Source organism: Protopterus annectens, chromosome 2.part1 (assembly GCF_019279795.1).
Source record: "Protopterus annectens isolate FY-2018-M chromosome 2.part1, PAN1.0, whole genome shotgun sequence".
NCBI classification, from domain to species: domain Eukaryota; kingdom Metazoa; phylum Chordata; order Ceratodontiformes; family Protopteridae; genus Protopterus; species Protopterus annectens.
In genome coordinates this window covers 1,872,234,105-1,872,256,214 of record NC_056729.1, presented here as the reverse complement: position 1 = coordinate 1,872,256,214, position 22,110 = coordinate 1,872,234,105, and the positions used below count along the sequence as shown (strand labels likewise).

At 43.1% G+C, this 22,110-nt stretch overlaps 1 protein-coding gene across 1 annotated transcript in view; it reads right to left on the bottom strand.

Moving 5' to 3' along the window:
- Nucleotides 1–22,110, bottom strand: part of LOC122794669 (coagulation factor XI-like) — a 565,810-nt gene that overhangs the window by 184,248 nt on the left and 359,452 nt on the right. The window lies entirely within an intron of this gene.

Genomic DNA, 22,110 nt, shown 5'->3' with positions numbered 1-22,110 from the left:
ATCAAGCCATAATCACAAATAACAATATTCATGCAAACAAATGTTACTAAACCATATAAATGGAATTACTTCAGCCCATGGTACCTCTGCAATATTAGTTTTAAGCACATACCAATTCTACAAGTGAGTCCTATTTATTAAAAATTAAAGACACTCCAATTTGAATTTTCTGTAAAGGTCATATTGTTTACTATAATATTTTACAGCATGTTTTTCAGTCTGGTGACTGCTTTCCAATAAATCCAAGTAATTAAATTTAGGATGCAGTCTTTCTGAAATATTTGTAGAGACACAATTATGTGTTTATCTTCGGTTTCTTGTGGAAATAACTATTTTAGCAAGACCCAGTATATAGCAGTTTGTACACATCATAGGGAATGCGTAGGTGGCAGTTGATTTTCTCTGATATCATGAGAACTATAATTTTACTTCTATATAGTTTCAAAGTTATTTATTTAATAATTAATCACGTGCTTCCATAGTAGTTATTTTAACTATTACAGTCTCCAACAACATGCGACCATCTTGTAGAGTGCCAGGTAATGGGAGTGAAACCTCAGAAATGGCAGAGAACTATGTTAATGTTGCACTAAAAAGTGTGCTTTGCAATCTAGAAAAAGCAAATAGCTCACTGTGCAATGTGATACGTGCCAAGCATGTCAATCATGAAAACCACGCATTGCTGAAATCAGCTAAAAAACAAGAGAGAATATACTAATATCAGATAAGTATTACTGTAAGGATTTTACCACATACAGTGTAATGCTGCACCACTATGAAAAATGCACAGTGACATACAACAATGCATCACTGGATAAAAGGACATTAAAATATTGTCGGGGGTAAGACACGAGAGACAGAGTAAGGTCACAGAGCATGCAGCAGAAACAGTGAAATTGTACTATATACAAAAAATAAATTGCTATGTATTATACAGTCTCATCTAGGAAATGCTTTTAGCACAATGTCTCACAGCAACAGGCTGCAAAGAGGGAATGTGGAAAAAATTAATATAAGTGAAATGGAAAGTGCTGCGGTTGTGCAAGGACTGCACTCCAGTTGAGGAAGTATAAGATACTTTTCACACCACTGCCGAGCAGTTTGGTTAGCCAGATTTGAGAAGGGGTAAATAGCGGAAAACAAAGAATGAAATGCTTGGAAGGAAAGCCTAATGGAAATAATGAAAGAATCCCAAATAAAAGGGGGGCAAATATCAGATCATACAGCAGTGTGACTTAAGGTAAATGTGCAGGAACAGATAACAATGAGAAAGGAGTGATGCGCTATGAGATCATACAGCAGTGTGACTTAAGGTAAATGTGCAGGAACAGATAACAATGAGAAAGGAGTGATGCGCTATGAGATCATACAGCAGTGTGACTTAAGGTAAATGTGCAGGAACAGATAACAATGAGAAAGGAGTGATGCGCTATGAGATCATACAGCAGTGTGACTTAAGGTAAATGCGCAGGAACAGATAACAATGAGAATGGAGTGATGCGCTATCAGATCATACAGCAGTGTGACTTAAGGTAAATGTGCAGGAACAGATAACAATGAGAAAGGAGTGATGCGCTATCAGATCATACAGCAGTGTGACTTAAGGTAAATGTGCAGGAACAGATAACAATGAGAAAGGAGTGATGCGCTATCAGATCATACAGCAGTGTGACTTAAGGTAAATGCGCAGGAACAGATAACAATGAGAATGGAGTGATGGGCTCACTAGAAATGGAGGGCAACAGTGAAAGAAGAAACACTAAGGACTAATAAAGGAGTCAATACAGGACAATATGAAGAACATGGATAAAGTGGAAGAACACTGCTGAGATGGTGCCAACATCAATTTCAAGGAAAACTGATCAATGAGAAGGTATGGTGATTGAGGACCTCGAGGGTGAGAGGTAGTTGTACCAAAGAAGGAAGGTGGATAAGTGAAAATAGAGGCACTACATAGTGTAGATAAAGCAATAAAAATGGAATTGGACAGTAAAATTATTACAGATCAAGAAATTCAAAAATGGTATGGGGGAGGTACAAGGAAAATAAGAAGCCAAGAAATACAAGAAGTAGGCAGAAAGTGTGAGAGAGAGAGAGAAAGAGAGAGAGAGAGAGAGATGTAGAGATAAAGGGGAGGAGATGGAGAATATTTACTAGAGGTTGAGCTATCAGGGAAATTTTCAAGGAGTACTAGAGAGAGATTTACCAACAACAGGAAGGGACAAAAGTCTCAGAATGAAACTGTGGAAAGAATGTAGAGAGACATATGCTGGGGAATTAACAAAGAGACAAGCTGAATGCAGAGGTGACAAGTCATGAGATAAGGAAAGTAATTATACAAGATGGAAGGACAGGAAAGCTGGTGGGCCAGATGGAATCCCCATAGAGTTTTACTGGTTTAATTTCTCCAAATATTGTGGGTATCTAATAACATGATGGGAATGGACCCCATTCCTAAATCAGGGTATGATTAAGCTTCATGAAATTAGTATTGTTTTAGTCTTTGATGTTAGCCATGAACGCTCTTCTCAACACCCAGAATGTTTCCGGAAGTGATTCCTGCTGTAATTCATATGGGGTTACATGTATTTGTAGCATATTTAACTACAATTCTAAATTATTTTTCTTGGACCTGTTGTTCCTACTACTAATGAAATTGTCTGAGTAACTTTCTTTCATATTCCTGCTGTTTCTGCTTGCAAATCCTGGTATCATATGACTTTATGTCTCTTTGTACATAACACACTGTTATCAATTTGTGTAGCAATTTTGATGATCAGTTTCACTTTTGCCTTTTTTTTCATTGACTACTATATCTGGTTTTCTCACATTTATTTTTGACCTGGTGATAATGAATGTAATATAAACTTTATCATTCTCTATAATGTTTTGTGGATCATGTCTCCCAACATTTCTCAGCTAGGTCTATATTGTAATGTTTGCACAATTCCCAGTGCAGCAGTCTTGCTTCATTATTGTGTTTTTCGGTATACTGGCCTTCTGCCATGAGTGCATAACACCCAACAACAACATGGGCAACTGTGTTAATTTTGTTTTACAGAACGTGAATTTGTCTGTTTTTCCTCACATGTTCAATGGATGTCGTAAAAGAAGTCCGCTGTCTTGGCCTGGGCCATAATCATTAACCTGTCATCTTTTGGTTTCAGTTTTCCTCTTCTTAACCATTCCTGTGTCAAATCTGGGTCAACAGCATGTTATTCCAGGAGATCTCTTTATCTACTTTCTGTTTTTTTTTTTTTAAGAACATTCAGTTGCTGTCTGATTTTTGTCTACTTCTGGTTTGATTTCCATTCCTGTTTGATAACAAATGATTTTGCTAAACTATAAAATAATGTTATCTTAGACTTCTTCTCATGTTTTAAAACTGTCACTACTTTTTCTGATGAGGTCAGCAGATATTTAAGCAATAACTGATGACGTGGTGTGGTATATTGAAGATTTACCCATGATTGATTTGGTTTAATCACGAGGGCGAAGCCCGAGTGATTAAATAAAGCCAACTGTGGGTAAATTTCAGTATACCACAACCACGGAGTCAGTTATTGCTATTATACAATGACATTATTTAAGAAAAAAATACTTTTCTTACATAATGTCTTTGTATAATGGTGCATTACTGTTCTTCTGCTGGTTGTGGTACACTGCTTCCTTGTTTTATGTACTGAGCATGCGTATGGGACTTGCATCACATGCATACCTAGTACATCAATGCTTTGAAACAGAAGCAATGGAGAAAATAAAGTCTCCGTTGCTTCGTTTTTTCTTTTTTTTTTCTTTGTTAAAAAAAATGTTTTTAGCACTTTATACCAATGGAAAAAAATTTGGGTGACCGGACCTTTTTCCATTGGTATATTGTGGGATTTACAATGGGCACGCTGGCCAATCAGCTTGCACGTTTTGGAATATTAATGGGAGGTCATTGTATAATTATGCAGTCCCATGATTGTGGAAGTATACATGTAATCAGTTTTAAGGAGGCCCATACCTCATTCAGAATGAGGACTATATCATTTTGGTATATACTGATTTTTTTATATATCCTTTACAAGGCACAAAGTATTTTTTTCTTTTCATATCCAATTGACCCAATACTTTTTGGCCAGTCATTTACCTCAAAACTGTAAGTTAGAACAGGAACAACAAATTGGTCTACAGTTTAGACTTTATTCCTAGATATTAAGGCAGTTTTCAATATTAGTTTTAGTCTTCTGAAGTATTTCTTACTGAACTTTTTCTCAGTTGTTCATGCTTTATTGCTGATCCTTTATTCCCAAATATTTATACACTCCCTCCTTCTCGGATTTATTTATTTATTTATTTGTCATTTGTTTACTGGGATGGTCCAACTAGGTCAAAAGAACCTGTTTTCAGTGAAGGCCCAGCGAGAAAAGCTCCATATACATATATTTAGAACATTGCAAAGAAAACAAATCACATAACAGACAATAAATATAATACAAACATAATTGCGGCATCAAAATTCATTACAGTATATTTCTAGTAAGATCACGAGAATGTATAATAATGTAATGTTGGGAAATGTGAATGTGTCCCTCATTTTTAATCAATAATCTTGTTAGGAGTGTGAGTTAAGCAACTAAAATTGTACTTTACTAGTACAGAGTGATTGGGAGCTTGATAAGTTTCAATATGTTGAGGGGAACAGCAATGTTACTTTGGAAATGTGGCCATGTCACCCTAAACTAATTCCTGATACTTTAAGTAGGTTCAAGTAAAGGAGAAGCAGTCATATTGGAGTTTAAAAATTCAGACTAAGTGAGAGTTTAAAGAGACAGAAGCACTGAGATATAGACTGAGTGTTAGTATAATGTGACTGAAGAGAAACAGGGGTGGGGTGATCAGACTTAGACAGAGTTCAGGGAGACAGAAGAGTAGAAAGGAGGGGGTAGCAAGGTGGCTGAGGTAGAGGAGTAATTAACCTGGAGTTGTACAGGTGCAGAGCCATGTGTTATAGAGGTGTTCTCTTAATGAAGTTTGAAGAGTGCTAGGCCTGGAATGGCTTTAGTAGCTAGTGGGAGAGCATTCCATAATTTTGAGACAGAGCAGGAGTAGAGGGACTGGCCTGGTCTTTCTGAAGGTTTAGAGATTCCTAGGAGGTATTTATCCTCTGATCTTAGTGATCTATTTGGTATGTATGGTTTGACTAGTTGTCTAGTGCAGGACAAGCAGTGGGCTTGTAAATTGTGTTGTGCATAGTTGATAGTTGGATATATGCAATTTGGTTTGGGAGTTTAAGCCAGTTTAGTTCATGTAATGGCTTGCAGTGCTCTGTGCAGTATTTGGAGTTTGTGGCAAATCTAGCAACTTTATTATAGCACTGTTCCAATTTAGACTTCGTAGAGGTTTGTAGGTTGGTTAGAATAGTGGCACAATAGAATAGAGAGGGAAGCAGGAAGATTTTTCCCATGGTTGTTTTGGTTGCGGTGCTATGGAATTGTCTGAGCTTCTTTACATCAGTTTTCTGTCTTGAGCCTGTAACTCATGAGATGTAAATTCAATATCCAATTGTCTGCAGTATTTTTCCAATGCCGAAAAATAAGAGGAAGAACAGGAGAGATTACATTTTTAATTTTGTAAATGTGACCTGTGCAAGATGTCTTAACAAAAAGTGTACTTTGTGAAGCATTAACTTCTTAACTGTTCAAATTTGTTGTAAAAAGGAAAGCTTTCATCTCCGTAACACTTGTCTTTTGCCTTAAAGTTGTTGCATTGGGGTAGGGTGTTGCTCTCTACCAGTTACCCCATATTGACTGTCATCTGAATTCCCATATAGTTGTACATGTTTACTATCATTACAATAAAATTTCCTACCCCCTCCATTTGTTTCTGTGTATAATCATTAAGAGGGTGCAATATTGTCTTATTACCATAAAGCTGTAAATGTATAGAGCTTAGCTATCTCTTGGAACTCATTCAACAATGGTTGAACATTTACTACTGGCCACTAAGCCACAGCACACAATCATCAGCATGCCACATCAAGGGATACCTATTTGAGTTGGGCGATTAAATCCCCCATTCTGAGTGTTTATGAAACAAGATCCAATCAATCATTTAAGCCACCAGGACAAATAATAATGGGTATAGTGCACATCAGTGTTAGGGTGCCAAAGTAAAGGTCCAGGGGTGTAGAGACCACCGGATAGTGCAAATTTGTGCTGTTGAAGTAATGTGTGGTAATTTCCATTTCCATATAAAACTATTCAGGAAGCCCATAGCTTCCATTACAATCCACATACAATCCCATCAGACAGAACCAAATGCCTTATTAAAATCTAACATTAAAGGAGATGCAGAAGCAGAAAGACTCAACCAAAATTGAATGAAGAAAACCTCCCCGCCTTCTTTAAATGAAACTTAAATGATTAAATCCCATAAATGTAGGCTGAATATAATCCAGCTAGTATTTTAGCCCATTACAATGAAATGGTGACATCACTATTCAGTTCCAGCCCATCGTTGCTTGGTTTAGGCAGCATTATGACCTCAGCCCTTGTTGTTTCCAGGGGAAATCCTTCCACTGGATACACCCATTAAAAAGGGATAACATTGGCCTTGCTAAACTAACCTTAAAATCAGCCATAAAGCCATTAGGTATGGCAGTTTTCTCACTAGTAAAATTTGTAACAGCATAAAAAACATCCTGCAGAGTCAAAGGTTTCACAAAATTATACCTCTCTTCCTTTTTATCTTTCTTTTTAATAGCTGGAACTAGAAACTTTGAAAGATAGTGCAAGATGTGGCTAGTCTGTATCTTATGTTGGCCAAGTAAACAGTAGTGGTAGAATATGATTGCTTGACATCTTGACCCCATTCCTGCTGCTCTTACAAACTGGCTTTTGACTGCAGCACATTTTTGGTTGGGGCGATACAAGCTTGAATAAAGCAGACAGATGTTGGAGAACATGGGTTTACAGTAAATTTGAGCATAAAATTCAACTCTATTATTGTCTTTAGATAGAAGAGTGTCTAGATAAGAAATATTAGATTCACTAGCCTCAAAGTGTAAACTTAAAAAAATTAGTGGTCGAATTGATGTAATGTGCTGTGGTCAAAGGCCAGTTTGTATGAGCAGCATGAATGCTGTCAAGAATTCATAATTTTCTAGACAAATGATAAAAAAATTAAGGGCATGTTCCTGGCTAGAGGTTACCCCCATGCTTTTGTTAACCAAGTCATGTATGAAGTAATAAACAAAAGAGTAAGTTTTTTTTTAAGCCAGTTTTAAGTCATCATGAAACACCAGTACGTGTTGTACAAATAGATGAACCTGTGGTCAACAACACTACCCCTTCTGGTGAATCTACTCATCTTACATCTACACATTACCCTGTACAGAAACAAACCCCTGGATTCTGAAAGCCTTGCATGGTGTGCAAGATTTGTGCAGGAGCTCTAGCAGGCAATATGTCTGCCGTGCAATCCATGAATAGCTTGCAGGGGTGTGCACGAGCGCTCCTGCACTAGTCCTGCACGTTCTCAGCCCCTGTATGCAAATTATCCCATTTGCGGATGAAATCCATGCAAATGAGGTGAATTTGCAATCCAGGAAGCTGGAAACCAGCCATGCAGGACTAGTGTAATCTGCAGAAATGTACTCGGTTAGTAACCGAGTACATTTCTGCAAAATTCCAAAACAGAGCCATGACAGCTTCAAATAAAGGGTGCATATCACTCAGGAAGCATGCCAATGGCAAAGTTTATGGCCATTGGCAATGAAAACAGCTTACAAAATAAAAAAAATCAACTTTTATTTTTTTTTAGCCTATCTCGGCTGTTTAAGCGTAGGGCAGCGGCGTGCAAATGGGATCGGGGGAAAAATAAGAAAATAAACCTAAAATAAGCATTCTAACTAAAGTCACTATTCTGCCATTAAAGTCAGTGGCAGGCAGAAGACAACATGGCCAGTGAGTAGTAGTTGCTAAGGGGGGAGGCTCAGTGTGAGAAATATAACTATGCATTAGCATGCAATCCTATGCAAATGAGGGGAATGATAGTGAATCCCAGTTTTCCCCAGCATGTGAGTCAGGTCCCAACAGTGTAAGAGTAGGAATAGATTGGTGCAAGCCTAGGAGTTAGCTGACATCATGGGGGGGGTGTCAGGTATACTGTAAGCGGATTGGAGCCCTGTGGCTTAGGTTTGCTCCTAGCTAATCACAGCTAAGCAAGGGGGGTGTGTCTCAGTCTGCCTAGCACTCTTTACATTGCCTAAGAGGGTGTGTGCACTGCACACTGGGTTTTAAAAACAAAAGGTAAACCTTGAAATAGCAGCTCTGTGCACATTAGAGCACTGTGTTTGTGTGGCGTGCCCCTGAGCTTAAACAGGAAGGCAATGTGAGGGGAAAACAGCAGTAGGAGGTTAATCAATGAGAACTAGCATAGCTGGCAGGTGAAATGTATCAGAATCAGCCAATTACACAGGTAGCAGGCCAGCCCAGCCCAGAACGCTACTATAAACTAGGAAAACACCTTCCCCTCTGTTTTTTCCCATACTCTACACCACCGGTGTATACCAGCGGGGAACTTTTAACAAACAAAACTACAAAATGATAGGGGCTGCAGCAGGCAACATACAACAACATGTGCAAGAAGCTGAGGGTGGTGAGGATGTGAATGCTGCTGATCAACCAACAGTGAGGAGACAGAGAAGAGTGTACAGACCCAGGGAAACCTACCAGGGGCTGCATGAGCTGGAGATAGTGTAGCACTATTAGGGTGGACATGGATCTCCTACAGCAAATTGTTGAGCTGTGCCGGCCACTGCTGACACACCGAACTGACCAAGGGGAACCCATCCCAGTGGATACCAAGGTATGTGTAGGCTTAGGAATACTAGCCACAGGTACCTCCCAAAGCTCTACTGGGGATATCATGGGGATCTCACAGGCATCAGCATCCAGACTATTCCACCAGTTCCTGGATACCATGTCAGCACATGCCAGTGAGCACGTATATTTCCTCAACACCCCTGAGGTGTTGGCCAGCAATATGCTTCTCTTCCACCAAATAGCAGAATATCTTGAGGTAGTGGGTGCTATAGACTGCATGCACATATGCATCAAAGCATCACCCGGTGATCAGGGTAGGGCCTACATCAACTGCAGGTACCTCCCCGCCATCAACTGCCAGGTTGTGTGCGATGCCCAGGGCATTATAATGAATGTGTGTGCTGGCTGTCCTGGAAGCGATCACGATTCCCACATCTGGCGTCTGACACAGCTTTACCAGAGATTTGCCAGTGGGGACATCCCCTATGGTCACCCAGTGGGGGATGCTGGTTACACACTGGAGCCGTGGCTGATGGCACCCATCAGAAATGCACACCCACCGAACAAGAACACCATAATGAGGCACATGCACAGACCAGATTTATAATAGAGCGTGTGTTTGAGATGCTCAAGTCACAGTTCCAGTGCCTGGACATATCTGGTGAAGCCTTGCAGTACTCACCAGCTACATGTACCCAAATTGTCCTTTTATGTGCCATGCTACACAACATGATCCTGAGGAAACAGCTGCAGCAGGAATAGCATGGCGCAGGGCCGCACAGCCTCCCACCATTGCCAAGGCACAGGCACAGAGTGACTTGAAAGAGGAACAACCTGCGCCTGCCCCAGTAGGCAAATGGAGGCATGCCCATTATGCCCTGGCCTTGGCAAAAAGGCAACCCATAGCACATACATTGACACAGTAGGGACCCAGGGAATGACACCTCTCTTTGACTCCCACATACATTAAAAGGGATGCCAAACATGACACTCCCTGTGCTCAACCATGTATAGGGAGTGTACTATGTGCATCCGATGTAGGCAGCCCTCTAGCACCATCCTCAATCCTGGCATGCCCACAAGGTAAGTCAATCAACCTACCAATTGCCAAATGGAGTAGAATGTGTCATTACCTGTATCTATGGTATGGATGTGAGCATGCAAGGGAATTGGGTGGCTGAATGTTATGGCAGCAGATATTAGACATCCATAGTAGCACCATGACATCTGTAACACATACTGGAGTCACCATAGTAGCCAGTACTACACAGGGTGACAAAACCCACTGCAGGAAATGTGCTGGGCAACATGTGTGTCCATATGACTCACACATGCCAGTCAGGGAGGTTCACATACCCAACAACAGTCTCAGCCAGCAGGACAGGTGTATACAGACTCAAACAGAGCCTGTGCTATGGCCTCTGAATGATGCCTATAGGTAACCTCCCCCCAGGCCTACACAGACAGACTACAGCAGGTCAGGCAGTGGGATGTCAGTTCTGAAGGGTCGGAAGTCAGACACTAATATGTAGGGCAACCAAAGCTAAGACCTGTAGTACACTGATATACCCCTAGTCAGTATGATAGGTTAGAATACAGAATGAAATGGAGTACCTGACATACCAGTACAGTCATAGCAAATGTGTGCAAGTGCCAGGTGTGCCCCCCATCCTATGTAGACATGTAGAAACAGTAAGGTGTGCCCCCCAATCATGTATAGAAATGTAGAAACAGTAAGGTGTGCCCCCCCCAATCATGTGTAGAAGTATAGAAACAGTCAGGTGCACCCCCCCAATCCAGTGTAGAAATGTAAAAACTGTCAGCTGTGTCCCCCCACAGCCCTATGTAGAAATGTAGTAACAGTCAAGTGTGCTCCCCCACTCCCATGTAGACATGTAGAAACAGTCAGGTGTGCCCCTACCCCCAATCCAGCATAGAAATGTAGTAATAGTCATGTGTGCCCCCAAATCTGAGGTAGAAATGTAGAAACAGTCAGGTGTGTCTCCCCACAATCCTATGCAGAAATGTAGTAATAGTCAGGTGTGCCCCCCCAATCCGGTGTAGAAATGTAGAAACAGTCAGTCAGGTGTGTCCCCCCACAATCCTATGTAGAAATGTAGTAACAGTCAGGTGTGCACCCCGCTCCTATGTAGACATGTGGAAACAGACAGGTCTGCCCCTTCCCCCAATCCAGTTTAGAAATGTAGTGACACTCAGGTGTGCCCCCCAATCCTGTGTAGAAATGTTATAACATGTATGAGTAGGTATAATATGAGTGGAGCACAGATGCCCAGAGGTGACCAAGGTAGCAGGATAGTTTGCAGCATTTGCACAATATGCAGGTCTGTGCGTGCTAGGATGGCGTGTGTTTCATAATGTATGAGAGTGGTCAGTATGTATGCATGTTGAGGTAAGACCTGGTGGCCATTGCCCACTACTGCTGATGACAGGGACAAGCCCTCATGAATGCAATGCCAAAGACAATCCCCACCAGTATAACACATGCTAGCAGTACGCCATTGTAAATATATGGTGGTAATATGTATCACCATCTGAAAGACTGACATGGCATGGCTGTTGGGCTAGATTTACAAGAAGTACACAGGGGGAAGTACCCCAGACATACAGTATATATTGTGTCACTGTGAAATGGAGACACCCTTGGATTTGTACATATAGGTATGCATCACAGTAACTGGACCTGTAGTAGGGGATACTGGTGATGTCTGCCTGAACACCTGCAGATCACAAAGGAGGTAGGACTGATGAAGTGGGAATCAGTTGATGTATCTGCACATGCCAGCATAACTGGAATGCCCATGCATATCTGTGTGTCATATGCAAGTAGTGTCCATAGCACACACGCACCCAGCCACGCAAACACCACTCACAGGCACCTCTCTGGTAATATCCCTGCTGTGGGAAATGGGTACAGTAAGACCCCAGCTGTATATGGCAATAGTGGAAGACTGCAGCATGCAGTGCAGGTGTCCCATGCAGGTGTGTCCTTAGCTGTAGGTAGCACCCTGCCAGCATCCAGACCACCTGATCAAGACTGATAGAAGGTATTGGCATGAACACCTATCACACTTACTCTGTCATCCCAGGAGAATATACTGTATGGTGGTCTGGAATTGTAGGACTGACAGAATGCAATGGCCTGCCACATCTAGCCTGCAGCAACACCTAATGCCCACTAGCATCTGCCAAAGGCCTGTGTCTCACACATACTGCCATTGCATGTTATGTCACGGACACCCTAATAACAACATAACACACTCCACATAAACCATATGCAAGGCCATGTGGACAAACCACAGTAACATGTCCACCATGTCCCACTGCATGAACTGTGGACCATCACTAACACACACCTGTGATGGGATGATACCCTTAGTGAAAGTATCAGAGAATGTATGCATATTGTATGGAAGAGGTTAGAATAACAGAGGGGGGTGTGGAAGCATGGGCAGCATGGAATGTGCAGAGTCCAACACCAAGCTGTGTGCACACACTATCCCTGTCTGCAAACACATAAATGGGTGGCTACACACCTGCCCATACACCACAATAGGCTAAATGTCCTGACCGATGGCCTCTGTCTCTGCCTAACCTGTGTGAATCTGTACAGCTGTGAGGCATTGCCACAGCAAGATAAGGCCATACTGTCATGTTGATGGGCTGACAAGTATGGGATCCCCTGCCAGCACTGTACCAAGGTGCTGAACCAGATACACAAACCCAGCACCAAGTGTCTGCAGCTCCCCCTCCAGAATGGCATAACTTACCATGAATAAGTAGGTGTCTGCCCACGATAGCAGACACAGCTGCAGTCACCATTGTCCCCTAAGTCATCACTGTGAGCAAGAATGTCCACCTGACAGTACATAAGAGCAGAAACCATCACTGTGTATAATAGTACACGTCTGAATATCTCTGCTAACAGCAGTACCATGCAGCTGAAGCAGCACAGACACAATCACCTACAGTACACACTATCCCCCTGCACAGTTTGTCCTCATATTGCCAAATGATCAACGGATACCCTGCAAAAACAATATGCTACCTGTAGGTGTAGAACACAAAGGTCTGCACTGCAGTACAAACTACCTGGAATCAATCCACACATTCAATACAGAAGGGCATACTGGGCATGCTCACACACTTAAACAAATGAAGGCCATCTCTGCAAACAGCAGTGGACCAGACATATCTGGCAGTTGCAGATGTTAGTGCAGACACTCATCAGTATGCACCACTTATGCTTTGCACACACACACTGGATAGGAATACAGACATATATCCCAGGACAAAACACTATAATAAGCCAAAACTAGACATACATCCCAGGACAAAACACTATAATAAGCCAAAACTAGACATACATATATGTGTGGAAGAGAGTGACTGTCACATGGGGCCATCCATTATGAGGCCTGTCCCACCCAGCACACATACAAATGGCTACAGCCACATGAGGTTCAGATGTCACTCAGTGTAGACCTTAGCCACTGGTATCTGTCAGCATTACAGACTATGTGGTGCAAGTGCTAGCTGTGCAACATGACTGTACAAGGAAGTAGTCATCTAGCAGCTGTATACACGTACCTGTGGAATATAACCCTGCGTGTGCCCGCATATGGTGTGTCAACCTCTAGATGAATGGGTTATGGCCCATGCACACACACTACCCTCCCTGTAGCCCTATTCTGACAAGCCTGGTGAAGTCATCCACTTTGAAATACACCCCTGTGAAAGGTGTAGGCCAGTAATCTCTGTGATGCTTCCTATAACTGTGTACTGCTGTAGTTTGAAAAACTAGTTAGGTAGGAGTTCTAATCCCAGACATGGCAACTGTGAGCATGGCTCTGTCTGTGTAGAGAACAATGCTTTTTAGGCTAGTCACACTCACTACAATTCAAATGCCCTACTTTGGCAAGGCTGCTGATGTCATACACTGTGAAATACACCTTTCAGAAAGTGGCAGCCAAGTAATCTCTGTGACACGTCTTATACGTGTGTACTGCTGTAGTGTGATAAACTAGTTAGATAGGAGTTCTAATACCACACATGGCAACTGTGTATGTATCTCTGTGTAGAGAGCAATGTTTTTAAGGTAGTCACACTCATTACAATTCAAATGCCCTATTTTGGCAAGGTTGCTGATGTCATACACTTTGAAATACACCTTTCGGAAAGTCATAGCCCAGTAATCTCCATGGCACATCCTATAACTGCATACTGCTGTAGTGTGATAAACTAGTTAGGAAGGAGTTCTAATCTTTGACATAGCAACGGTGTGTGTCTGTCTGTGTAGAGAGCAATGCTTTTTAGGCTAATCACACTCACTACAATTCAAATGCCCTACGTTTACAAGGCTGCTGATGTCATACACTGTGAAATACACCTTTTGTAAAGCTGTAGCCTGGTAATCTCCTTGGCATGTCCTATAACTGTGTACTGCTGTAGTGTGATAAACTAGTTAAATAGGTGCTCTAATCCCAGACAGGGCAACTGTGTGCGCATGTGTATCTCTGTCTGTGTAGAGAGCAATGCATTTCATGCTAGTTACTCACACTACAATTCAAACACCCTACATTGGCAATCATGACAATGTCATTCACTGTGAAATACACCTTTGGGGAAAGAATACGCCAGTAATCCCTGTGGTGCATCCTATAACAGCTTCATGCTGTAGTGTGATACAGAACCCTGGTATGGATTTTATCCCTACACATGGCAGTTGTGGATGTTTTGTGTGCTTTTCTATGTCTGTGTAGGGAGCAATGCATTTTAGCCTAGCCACACTCACTACAATTCAAATACCCTACTTTGGCAATCCTGCTGATGTCATTCATTGTGAAGTACACCTTTGGGGAAGAAGTACTCTAGTAATCCTTGTGGTGCATCATATAACAGCTTCATGCTGTAGTGTGATATAGAACTCTGATAGGGGTTCTATCACCACACATGGCAGTTGTGGATGTTTTGTGTGTGTTTCTATATCTGTGTAAGGAGCAATGCATTTTAGCCAAGCCACACTCACTACAATTCAAATGCCCTACTTTGGCAATCCTGCTGATGTCATTCATTGTGAAATACACCTTTGGGGAAGGAGTACTCTAGTAATCCCCGCTATGTGTCCTATAACAGGTTTATGCTGTAGTGTGATATACAACTCTGATAGGGGTTCTATTCCCACACATGGCAGTTGTGTGTGTTTCTATGTCTGTGTAGGGAGCAATGCATTTTAGGCTAGCCACACTCACTAAAATTCAAATGTCCTACTTTGGCAATCCTACTGATGTCATTCATTGTGAAATACACCTTTGGGGAAGGAGTACTCTAGTAATCTCCGTGGTGTGTCCTATAACTGTGTAGTGCTATAGTGTAATAAACTAGTTAGGTAGGAGTTCTAATACCAGATATGATGTGTGTGTGTCCATGTTTGTAAGTCGTACCCTGGGTGGAGGTGGTTGTGAGTATGTATCAAGTGGATTCAATGTGGAGTGGATTTTGCATATTTATTATATGGGTGGCCCTAGTATATATCACAATGTCCACCGTACAGGAATAACAGATGTGAAATAGCTGAGAGGCTGGGGTGCAAATCCATACCCCTACATGTGACATCAAGGCCAGGAAAACAAAGTTAGCAACCCTAGTATCACCCAGAGAACACTCTCAACCCATGTCTCATACACACACACTTGCCTAGGCAACAGCCACTATGTTGGTCGTACCCTGCATATTGTCCACTGATAGTAACCATGGTGTGATTGCAGTGGGCTACAGAGGGCATGGCACCCTGTCCATCTGTCCAATAGGCACGTACATGCTGACAGTGCACTTTCCCCATGTTCCCCACTGGATACCTACAACATCTGTGGTGCCATCAAATGTGATCCACAAAGGACATACCATAACTGAAAAACATGGCCTGCATGGACAGATGCCACTGACACCAGGGAATGCCGGTAGCATGCTGTCAATGTAGGTTCATTTTAAACCTGCTGTCCATTAACAGTTCCCACCACATGAGGCCAGGACTGGCACATCTGATGATAACAATCTGTGTACACAACATGGACCAGACACTCCAGGTACAGTTCCACATGTCACTGTACATGCATGTGGGAGGTCTGCACATCCCAGACACCATCCATGTCATGAACTAAGGAACACATACATGGCAAGCAATGCACAGCATTGGCCACATGCAATAGTCACCCAGGTGACTGGATGGTGAATACAATACCCACCTGCATGGGCAAATACAGAAACTACACCCCTGAGCCACAATGCAGACCATTGTCATATGGGCTGATGCCAAGGTATACCAATCACCTAGCCTTGTATAGCTGTCTGGCACAATCAACCACTACACACCCGTGAAGCAATGCACCCATGCATGTCAGTACTGGCACCTTGTGTCTGTGTTGCATGATGCGTATGATCACATTCACACTCACTACAACCCCCATTGGCATAATGAAGCATGCTGTTCAATGTCAGACACTGCCACATACCCTTTGCCAATATAACCTCTGTATGACCCCTGTGGTGCATGTGATACATGCACAGTAATGTGTTGTGGCAATCTCAATAGTGATGAGTTATATTCCTGGCCCTGCCAAGTGTGTCAATGTGTTTGTATCCCTGTGAGAGTGTGGCTGTGTTGATACTGGCATCTGTTCATGTGGACAGGCACGTGTACTACACCTACCGTATAGCTACCATATCCCTGTTGCAGATGTCACTCACCATCACATATACATTTTGAGGGTGCCTCAACGTATCCTATGTGGTGCATCCAATAACTGCATAGAAATGTGATAGCACTACATAGATGTCAGGAGTTTGATACCCTGTGCTGGTAGGTGTGTGACACAAACGTGCTTAAGTTTTACTCTCCCACCCTTCCCTGACTTTACTTTGCCTCTATTTGCCACTCTCACTCCCTCTCTGGTGGATATGGAGACCTACACCTGCTTTTTTGGGCAGCAGCATGTGTATTTTATGATCAGCTGATGGCCTCTGCATGAATTGCAGCCCTCCTCTAGCTGATTGCATGTGGAACAGCTGTCATAACATTTCCACTGCCAATTGCATGGAAATACACTCCAATATCTAGGAACATCATAGGTTCATAGGTTCATAGACAGGTACTAGGCTATTGGCCCTGAGACCTCTACAAGCCCAGCCAAAAAGGTACCCTGGCTTTTGCCACCCAAGAAAATTATTTTCCTGTACCACTGTCGAGCAGTGCCACAGAGGTGCTCCCCGCGGTAAACTTCCTATTTCTCATCCGATCATCAAGATTTTTTTGAAGAGTGCTAATGAGAAGCTTTGTTTGATATAGATAGGTAGTTTATTCCAGAGTATGGGAAGTCTCTGGGACAGGAATCTATCCCTCCGGCATGTTCTGTTTATTGTGGTGACAAGGTTTAGGTCCCTAGAGCATGTAGCTCAGAGGGATTGGGATTTCTTTAAGTGGAATATGTCCAACAGCTCTGGGTTTGACATAGCTTTGTATGTTAGGCAGTGATCACCTCTGAGTAGGCGATATGCGATGGAGTAAAGCTGGAGTTTTTTGAGATTGTCAGCGTAGGGCATCTGTTTGAGGATGGTAATCCTCTTTGTGAGGTATTTCTGCGTCCTTTCCAGTTGTTGGAGATGTCTTGTGAGGTACATACCAAAAGGGGCGTTGCACTCTATAATGGGTCTAATGAGTGACGAGTAGAGGGGAACAATGACCTCTTTTATTCTGGATGAGAAACCTTTTGTAATGAGGTGTGCCCACGTAGAAGGATTTCCTGACTACTGTGGCGATGTGATTATCAAAGGAGAGACTACTGTCCACCTGTGTCTCAAGGTCTATTATCACACTTTCGGTGTTAAGTATACTACCGCCTATGTTGTAGTTCATGGGTACAGAGTTTTTACCTAAGGGGATGACAATGCACTTTTTGACATTGAGCTTGAGGCCATGGCTTTGACACCAGGCATCTGTCTCATTGAGGCCCTTTTGTAGGATGTCCACATCATTAGGAGTTTTGATTATGGCTCCTAGTTTGCAGTCATCTGCAAACTTAATTAGCCAAAGACCTTCTGTGTTAGCCTGTACTTCAGAGAAGCAGATACCAAACAGGAGAGGACCCAGGACTGAACCCTGTGGTACTCCACTTTTCACTGGTCTGAAGTCGGATTTGGAGTCTGCTACTTTCACAGTGTGGGTTCTGTCAGTGAGCCAGTTGGCAACCCATCTTGTGACATAGGGATTTATACCTAGTTTAGTGAGTTTATCTATAATTCCAGAGTGGGGGATGGTGTCAAAAGCCTTGACAAGATCTAGATAGGCTGTGTGAACCACCTTACCCTTGTCTACAGCTTTGATGACTGCTTCAAAGAAGTATATCAGGTTTAGGAGACATGATCTGCCTTTTAAAAACCCAAGCTGGGTGGGATCCAGAGTTTGGAGATTAACAATGCCTTTGTTTATAAGTTCCATGATGATACGTTCCAAGGCCTTGCAGACCAGGCTTGTCAGGCTAATGGGGCGGTAGTTCTCGGGGTCCTTGGTGGCTCACCCCTTGTGGAGTGGGATAACCATTGTTGTGCGCCATTCAGCAGGCACAAAGCCTGAGGTGTGGCTATGACTGAACATGGTACTTAGGTGGGGTGCCAGTTCATTCTGTAGTTTGTGTAGAACGCAGCCTGGGATGTTGTCTGGTCCCATGGATGCTGTGTTCTTGGCTTTGGAGAGTGTGGTTTTTACCTGTGCAGCCGTGATTACAGGAACTTTGCATTCTTCCGGTATAGAGATGGGCTCTTTAGGGGGTGAGAGGGGGGTAAAGTTAGCACTGAACCTATCTGCCAGGATGTTGGCAATATCAGTTGGGTCTGTATATTTAGTGCCATTGTGCTGTAACTCAGAGAAGATCTGAGTGTTGCCATTCAGATTCTTGACATAGCTGTAGCATGCTTTGTGGTTGTCTTTAGAATCAGTGGTGATTTTGTTTTCATAACTAGCTTTAGAGGATTTTATCAGGGATCGCAACTTCTTACTGAGGCTGTACAGGGAGCTCCTCCACTCGTAGGATATTATTCTCTTTTGCAAGAGTTTCTTCCTTCTGTTATACAATTTGTTTATGGCAGGGGACCACCAGATTGGCTTCCTTTTTTTGGAGGATAGTGTCTTGGTTCTGTTTGGGATAGCATGATCCATGCACTCATGTAAGTGCTTATAAAGTGCAATTGTGTAGGATTCAGTAGTTGTAACTGTACTGCCCATCTGCATGGGTGTCATGAAGTTCACCACTTCTGTCTTAAGAAGCATGAAGTTGGCTTTGGAGAATTTTTTTTATGGTTTCCTTAATGGGGGGGGGGGGGGGCAGGATGTGGATATCTAGTGTAATTATCTTATGGTCGGATCGGACCAATGAGGCATTGACTTCAGGTGTGGAACACTGGTCACTCATATTGGTAATGACTAGATCTAGGATATTGTTGCCCCTGGTGGGGGTGTGGATAAGCTGATCCAGGGCATTGGAGTTTATGAATTCCAGAAAGCGTTGAGTGAAGGAGTTGGTACACGAGCAGTTTTCCCAGTTAATGGTGGGGTAGTTGAAATCACCCATTATTAGGGTGTTTGGTTGAACCCTAATATTTTCCAGTACATCAAGAAAAGAGGAGTGGGAATCCTGGGACATGGTGGGTGATCTGTAGCAAGCTGCAATTTGGATTGCAGTTTTGCCCAGAGTTAGTTGCACTTGGATAACCTCGGCTGCATTATGCTGAGCAACTAACCTGGAGGTGTGGATATCCTTAATGAATATGGATACACCTCCGCCTTTGATGTTCCGGTCCAGGTTACATGGCCGAAAAGTGTGGTATGAGTTATAGCCTGGTAGTGCAGGGCTGCTCCCTTGAGCCTTGAACCAGGCCTCAGTCACTGCACAGCTATCGATGTTCTCCATTTTAAGGACTCATAAACAAGGACATAGGGGACTTGCAGACCTTGGACCCAACCCAGTTTGGCTTTGTCAAGGGCAGATCTTGCCTTTTGAACTTGGTCGACTTCTTCGAAACAGTCACCAAGGCCATTGATGAGGGAAAGGCAGTCCATACAGCCTACCTTGACCTTGCAAAAGCTTTCGACACAATACCCCACTCGGGTATTATAGAGAAACTTACCAGCATAAATGTAAACCCATATGTCACAAGATGGGTTGCAAACTGGCTAAAGGACAGAACCCACAGGGTTAGAGTTGCTGGAGCCATGTCAGACTCCAAGCTGGTTACAAGTGGAGTCCCACAGGGCTCAGTCCTTGGCCCCTATTGTTCGGCATCTACTTCTCAGAAGTACAGGCAAACATAGGAGGACTATGGCTGACAAAGTTTGCGGATGACTGCAAACTGGGTGCCATAGTGGATAGTACATCGGACACAGACATCCTTCAGAGGGGTCTCACGGAAACTGATAGCTGGTGCCAGAGCCATGGCCTGAAGTTAAACGCAAAAAAGTGTATAGTCATACCCTTCGGGAAAAACAAGGTAACCCCAAGCTACCATATAGGTGGCAACCCACTAAGCACAGAAGAGGTTATCAGGGAGCTGGGGTCCCAGGTTGACAGTGGCCTCTCGTTTGATGCTCACATTGCTAAAGTGGTTCGAAAGACCTTCTACATTGCCCACCTGATCATGAAGGGATTCACATCCAGATCAAGTGAGGTCATTGTTCCCCTGTACTCTTCACTTATCAGACCAATGATCGAGTACAATTCCCCATTCGGGATGTATCTCACCCGACACCTGCAGCAATTGGAGAGACCCCAAAAGTTCCTCACCAAAAGGATAAAGGGACTCCAAAACCTGTCATATGCTGCCAGACTGAAGAAACTCCATCTCTATTCAGTTGCATACCGTCTGCTCAGAGATGACCTGTGCCTGACATACAAGGCCATGACCAACCTGGAATTAATGGACATGCTCCACCTCAAAAAATCCAAATCCACCAAAACCACTAGAGCAAGAGACTTAAACCTTAGCACGGATATAAATAGGACATGCTGGAGGGATAGATTTATCACCCAGAGACTCCCCATGCTGTGGAATAAAATCCCGGTCCATGTGAGGCAGAGCACCTCGCTGGCTCTGTTCAAGAGAAATCTTGACCGGTGGATGGGAGATCGTAGGTTTACCCCGGGAATCATCTCTGTGTCACTACTGGACAGAGGCACAACAAACTAATGGGCACAGTATTTCTAACATAAGGGGCGGCGTAAGCCACATAACTTTGGGCTAGGCTTATAAATGCCCTAGGGCAGTTAGCCTAGTATAAACCTATGAACCTATGAACCTATAAGGAGTGCATCGAGTGAGTGCATTTTGAGATTTAGATTTCTGGCATTGAATAGCATCACCCTCAGTTTTTGCTTGCCTGTTCCTGTTATAGTGGTGAATTTGTCATTTGAACCTTGCCTAAAAAAGGCACTATAGTGGCGACAAAAACCTTGGCCAGTATCTGAAATCCCAGGGGAGACAGGTGCAGGCCATCTCTGGCAAAGCATCGTGGTCTGTTGACCATGTCATCCCAGGCAGACAGATACGGGATCCCTTTAGAATGGCACCAGAAGCTTAGCCAATTGTTGAAGTCAATCATTTTGTCCTTGTACTGCAGCATCATTCTGGGTGATGGCAGAATACTACTCAGGGCTAGAGTCATACCTGCCTAGGCTACATGATCGGAGAGCTCTTCCATGTCTCTTTTCATGTAGTCCAGGGAGGTACATCTCAGGTCACTCACACCAACATGGACAATGACAGAGTCATATCTGTACTTGTTGTGGAGTGACCTGAGTGTGTGGGTTATGTGGCGGATCCTGCACCCGACAGGCAGCTGACAGTAACCTTCTCCTTGTTTAGCCTGGTGAGTGGGACAGCAGTGTGCCTGACTATCATGTTGGTGTTGGGCCTTTTCATTCACTGTAAGCAGGAACTCATTCTGTTGTTTGGCATACAGCATCTCAGATAGATTGGGGATTTACCTCTAACATCATACAGTGTGGAAACAGGGCAACACACAGGAGGGGGATGTGCTTGACCTGACAACAGACTGTAAGTTCTGCTATACTGCATTTGGAGTAATGTTGGTTTAATAGGGTGTGTGTGTATATGGCTGTCCTACATGTTTTAATAACTTCCATGTCAGTGCTATGTTTATGAAGAAACCCCCATCTGTAGGGTCATCTGCAGACTGGGCAGTGTGTGATGCCTTTTGTTTCATGTGTTACCAACA